We start from the raw sequence: 6,459 nt of genomic DNA, 5'->3' as shown, positions 1-6,459 counted from the left end.
TCAGACTAAGTTTAAAGCACATATATCCATCATTCTGCTAGGCTCAATTTGTTCATTCAGTCCTGGTTAAAAATAAAAAAATTACAGGTAACAGGAGAATATATATATATATATATATTTCCCATGCTATTTCTCCATAATCCCTTTTTGTAGCATTTGACATACTTTCCATCAGAAATTTCTGTCAAATCTGTTCCTATCAATGTTGAAAATATTCTCTGATACAGCACATTTTGACAGTTCTATTTTTTTTTCAAAATTGTGTAATCATTTCACTATGTGGACTTGAGATCATTCCAAGCCAAAAAGGTTATGGCATCATTTTCAATTTATTTTCAAAAGCTGCTGAAGGTAAACAAGACATCTGCCAAAACATGTCAGTTGATTTTGATCACACGTATTTCACTCTTCGCAAAGTACACCTGTCTTATCTGCAGTTTATCCGAGTTGCTAATAGAGGTTGGACTAGTTTGGCAGAACTGCTGCAACAAGTACATATGAAATACTTGAAAAATCATCCAAACATGAAAATGTGCAAGATACTGAACTGTGGTCTTCAGCTTTTTCTGCAGCATAAGTTTCTAAATTTGCTGTCAGAAATTGCATCTCCTCTGTGTGTTCATTGCCATGCGAGTTTACTGCCTGTTCTCTTATACTTGCTGGTTGATTTAGTTTTTGTTTCCATTAGTCAAGACATGGTGATTGCTCTGACATTTTAAAAACACATTTCTAAAAGTATTTTCCTTCTGAATTTGTCTCATTTGACTTTGTGGCTTGGTTTTAGCTCTATCTTTGTTTGCTGTTATTGAATTTCTGTTCACCGTATAGATTTTATTAGACTGACCAAATTATTACAGAACTTTCTCTGTTCATAGGGGAAAATCGTCAGTAAAATTAGATTTTTTGTTTGTTTCTTTGTTTTTCAATTTATTTAATGAGGTTGATTGTACAATTCGTTCTCCGTTTTCTCTTAAATGCATCAACGAGCATCCTCTGAGAACTCTGGACACTAACTGGGCTTAATATCCAAGAAGCAGTCACACAAATGTCAAATGTAGGGTTCTGGTAGGGTGAAACAGGAGTTTTTACTTGGGCGGTGTAAACTATATTATAAGTCTGGCCACGGTGTCACTCCAAGCAGTTATTCTTAGCTAATTATTTACCAAGGCTTCTAACACCTGCTCCTGATTCCCAGGAGAGGCTCCCATGTCCTAGAAACATGATTTACATTTCTTTTTTTGAGTGGGTGATCTTACAGTTGGTGATACTGAAATTTGTTTTGCAATGTCTGTATCCAGATTATTCAGCATATCTTATAGCAGCAGCTTGTCTTTTCATTGCCTATGATTTCCTCAGCTGTGTCAGACCTGAAGTGTGTCAGGTCTGGCATCTGTATCAGGGATAGCCTTGTGCTAGCTAACTTAGCTTCTAGGTTAGCTGAAATATTTTAATGAATTCTTCTTCACCATTACATTTTGTGATTTCCCAGCTTTTAATCCATTTATTATGTGGTGTGATAGTTTTCTTTTTCGTTTATTTATTTATTTTTTTTAATTAAAATATAAAGTAAGACTAAGTCAAATACTTTAAAAAAGGATAAGCTTCTTGCACTGTCATTATTGTATATAACTTGAGGGATCCTGTACATATTCCATAACTGCTTTTCCATTCCAATTGAAGACTAGTACATTGTGGTTTCAGTAACCGATCATGCTTGCAACATTTTGGCTTTATATACTTCAGAGAAGAAGTCTGCTTCTTCTTGATTATCTTAGTGGCATCCAAACATTTTGTAATGGGCTCTTTCTAGTCAGTCTTCTTTCTATTGTCAGGATAGTGCCTATGTTTTAGTAGAAGGAAATACTAAATATCATATGCATACTATTACCTTCAACTTTACAAACTCCAGCATTGCACCCATTTTAAACCTGCACAATGGGAAGAGTCAGTAATTTGGGTGTCATCACTATGACCATAATTAATCTTTGGGACTTTATATATAATCAATACTAACATTAACCCCTAGACACAAGGCTTTTCTGTAAGAGGGAAAAAAATCAACAACCGTAAAGCTCAGCTTTTTAATTGATCTTTTAGCCTTGCAAATCTTTATTTCATAAAATGCTTGGTGACACATAATTCTTAATGAACTATTCTAAATCAGTCACTCTAATGGAGGCTTGACTTTAAGGACTCATTTCTGGTTTTGTTTTCAAAACTTTGTTTCATAACAATACCGGTCAGATATTTCAATATATTAGACAAATCGAATCCTATATTTAAGGAAATGGCAGAGCAATTATAAAGCTGGTATCAGGCTTTAACTGGGACCTAGGCAAAGTGCATTCCATCCTTGATCTTGTCACAATATTTCTTCTAAAAATTTTGATTGAGTCATGCAGACCTGAGGATGGGTTTTTGGAAAAGTATGTTGAGATCTCAGCAACATGTGGAAATGTCTGAAAAAATTTTAAGTGACTTGCCTCCTACCAGCAGCCAGCCACCATGATTTCCACATGGTCAACAGTGCAGCTTAACCACCTTCATTCAGGTAGGATGTGTCAGCAGGAACCTTAAAAGACACGGGTTATATCAGATCACAGTTCCCTTTGTGTCTGGTCTAGTGGAAGTAGCTCCCTTCTGGTTTTCATAACAGTCTTCAATGCAACGCTTAAGTTCTTTCTTCAGAGAAACCCATCAGTAGAAAGGTGAGGGTGGAAAGGAGAGTCACCCTTCCTTTTAAACAGCACTGGAGACAGAAGCCTCTGTCCCTCTCTGATTCTATAACTGGTTGGAAAGTTCAGTGATTTTTATGTTAGCCTTGCAGCTTTTAGCTGTGCTATATAAGTTCTCAAGATACTGATCTAGGAAAACATACATTTACAGATTCACAGAATCACAGAATAGTTGAGGTTGAAAGGGACATCTGGAGGCCACCTGGCCAAACCCCTGCTCAAGCAGGGCCATCCAGAGCAGGCTGCCAAGGACTATGTCCAGGTGGCTTCTGAAGATCTCCAAGAAAGGAGACTCCACAACATCTCCAGGCAACTTGTGTCAGTGTTTGGTCACCTGCACAGTACAGAATTGCATCCTGGTGTTCAGAGGGAACTTCCTGTGTATCAGTTTGTGCCCATTGCCTCTTGTCCTGACACTGGACACCACAGCAAAGAGCCTGGCTTTGTCCTCATTGGACATCTTCAGGTATTCATAGACATTGCTGAGATCTCTCCTGAGCCTTATCTTCTCCATGATGAATTTCCCTGGTTGTGATCTAACACCAGCTGAGGTGGTCAATTTGGTTGACAAATGAAAGGTCAATTCCCTCAGAGACAGAAAGTTTTCTACTCCAGACCCAAGTTGGGTAAGGTGAATTTAGTACAACCTAACAGTACAAAATAGAGATCAGGGATCTGGCAGAGGAACAAGTAGAAATAAAACTGCTCACAGCCTAAGAGTGATGATGATCAGTGAGCAGCAGGCTGTGAGGTGTTCTGAATTGCATTAAAAGTGAGAAACTAGGAGATGGGCAGGAAAGGAGCATTTATCTGTATCTGCTGAGCTTCAGTACAGTGTTTTTTTTTTTTTAAAAAACCTTCCTCGAATAAAAAGTACTGATTTAAGTTTGCAAATCAAACTTTAAATTAGAGTAGGGTTACATCTGAGGCTTGCTGGAGATAAATCCCAGTGAAACCCATAGAAAGACTCCCATTGACACAGCAGGGTTTTATTTCTTTATTGGTTTGAATCATACATAAGATGGAAGGGTCTTGTTTGAACTTTCATTCCACATAAATGTTAATGCATTTTGGAACACCCTGCCTACATTTTAGGTCCTCAAGATCCTTTGAGGGTGTTTTTCTTAAGTTTCAAAAATATTCTCATTAAATCCATTAAAATGCATTTCTTAGAGTGTTTTAAAAACACTTATATTAAAAAGGAGCATTTGTCCCTATACGCATTAGTAATCCAAATGCCATTGTTTAAAATTAATCTACTGCAGTACTCTTTTGACACCAGAATTGCTCTTGAAAATTTTCCTTAGCATACTTTTAAAAAGACTTTTTAGCTTTTTTCTCTTACTGTACATGCATTTAACATCTCTTCATTTCAGTCCCTTTGTGCACTGAAGACCCACACTGTCTGCTGTGGTATTTAGTACTCCTCCACTTCCCTTGCATAGCAGTATGTGCTCAGTAATAGCTGTAATCTGCTTTTCTGGATAAATAATAGTTTTCAAACATCCTGCATATGTTCCTAAAACAAGGGGACTGCATGGAAATGTAGGATTCTCAGAAGAGCAATCTGACCTTAAATTGAAAGTCTGTGGTACAAACACACTGATCAACATGCCTGAAAGTAAAACAAGGAATGAGCTAATTTTATGAAATTTCCATGGTCTCTATTACTGTTTCAGCATCCTGAGTTGAAGACAGAGGAACTGCATGTTCCTTTCTTCCAGAATTGTCTGTCCCTTCAGTATAGGCTGTAAGTCCACATTGCAGCTGCTTTGCCCCACTTGATTGCTTCAAGCCAGTTGGAAACTGGTTAATGGAGCTGGCACTTCTGCTGACAGGTGGGAATCCTCTGTGGAAAAACAGTGGATTTCACAGCTTTTAATCATCTATCCTCTGTCTCTATGTCCTGGGTATTTTGGAGGAGAGAATGGAGTGGAAAGCTTCAGTGACACTGTGAAGACCCCACGCACACTTTTAGGTCAGTCCCAAGGCCACTGCCGGAACTCTGTTCCTGTTTGCAGTGCTGGCTCTGTTTTGCCTTAGCCTCCATCCTGCACCAAAATTTCTCTTCATCAATACCTGGTCCAGAAACACAGCACATTTTCCAAGGCTTTCCTAGCATTTGTCCCTATCTCTGAATCATCAGCATCATCCTTCAATCATAGGATCACAGAATCATAGAATGATGATTTAAGGTCCCTTCCTTTGTTGGAAGGGACCTTAAAGTCCATCTATTTTCCACCCCCGACATGGGCAGGGACACCTCCCACTAGCTCAGGTTGCCCAAAGCCCCATCCAACCTTGCCTTGAACACTTCCAGGGAGACAGATGTGATAACATGATGCTTTTCTGTGACAGGAGCCACACTTGATTTGTGTTACTGGCACCTGAAGCCTCCTACCAGAAAGGTGTTTTTTTCACCACCATTTAAAAAAAAATAAAAAAAAATCATCCCCCTCTCTCTTTAAGTAATCCAATAATTGGCTGCCGAGGTGTGCAGAGGCTTCCACATCATCTCGCTGCTATGTGAGATAACACAATTAGAGCAAAACTTAAACTACCGGAAAATGCGTTGAGGTCCATTTCAGCCCCTATGGCCTGAAAAAATGTTAGAATTTATCATTTAGACGCATCATTTTGCAATGGCTTTCCTCTGTTTTGCAAAAGCATGAAAACATAACATAAGTAAAATTTTTCTTCTTGCCAGCACCACTTATTGTGTACTTGCTGAAGTATTTGCTTTTATCTGATAGAAGCCCATGAGTCCAAGGTCACAGCAGAATAGCATCCAATGCTTTCCTTTTCATATAAAAATTATTTTCTCTTGCTAATGTCTGTAGCCTTTTGCATTTCTCGCACTTATCTGGTATGCAAACTGGCTGGTAAACAGCTAATTTTAAGCTAACATTGCAGTGCAGTTAATAAATGAATTCTGAATTTTCCACTACAAGTTTTCACGCCACGAACCTAATTTTAAAGTTTTTTATAGTCAAATCAGGTAACGAATTATACTGTACTCAATCAAAACACTAACATGAACAAATTTTTCCTCTTCCTGAAGAGCACATTAAAAAACAATATTTGTAAGAACTTCAGAAAAGTACTGAAAAAGAAACAAACAACAACAACCAACAGAAGAAGATCATACAGTAAGAAAGCAAAACTTTGCTGCATTGACTGTGAATTATATCTCTAGTAGTGAAGTGCCATTAAAAGCAAATAGATACGTATTTTCCTTGAAAAATGTTTATCTGTCCTTGTCAGTGCAATCATCTTTATTTTTTTCTTAACATAAACAGTTTTTTACTTACAAAACATTTTCTGTTGTAAATTCATAAAGCTGCACACGTTAAATGCTCCTTCCTACCTTAAATCTAGCTTTCTTCAAACATATTGCGATCACTGAGTCGTGGTGGGACAGCTCTCATGACTGGAATGATGTCATTGAGGGCTACTGCCCTCTTTAGGAAAGACAGGCTGGGGAAGCGAGGGGGTGGGGTTGCCCTTCATGTGAGGGAGCAATTAGAGTGTACCCAGCTCCAGCTGGGGGAGGGTGAAGGACAAGTGGAGAGCTTGTGGGTAAGAATTAAGGGGTGGGCTGGTATGGGAGACATAGTGGTGGGGGTCTACTACAGGTTTCCAGATCAGGAGGAGGAAATCAATGAGGCCTTCTACGAGCAGCTGCTAGTAGCCTCATGATCATGAGTGCTGGTCCTCGTGGGGG

At 38.6% G+C, this 6,459-nt stretch overlaps 1 long non-coding RNA gene across 1 annotated transcript; it reads right to left on the bottom strand.

The window, feature by feature from the left end:
* Positions 1-3,719: 3,719 nt before the first annotated feature.
* LOC137851825 (uncharacterized) lies at positions 3,720-6,207 on the bottom strand. Its single transcript, XR_011093505.1, has 2 exons — positions 6,103-6,207; positions 3,720-4,584 (listed from the first exon to the last, which is right to left on the bottom strand). It is a non-coding gene; the product is annotated as an uncharacterized lncRNA (long non-coding RNA).
* Positions 6,208-6,459: the final 252 nt, after the last annotated feature.

Source organism: Anas acuta, chromosome 2, assembly GCF_963932015.1.
Source record: "Anas acuta chromosome 2, bAnaAcu1.1, whole genome shotgun sequence".
Taxonomy (NCBI): domain Eukaryota; kingdom Metazoa; phylum Chordata; class Aves; order Anseriformes; family Anatidae; genus Anas; species Anas acuta.
This window is presented reverse-complemented; position numbering and strand designations above follow the sequence as displayed.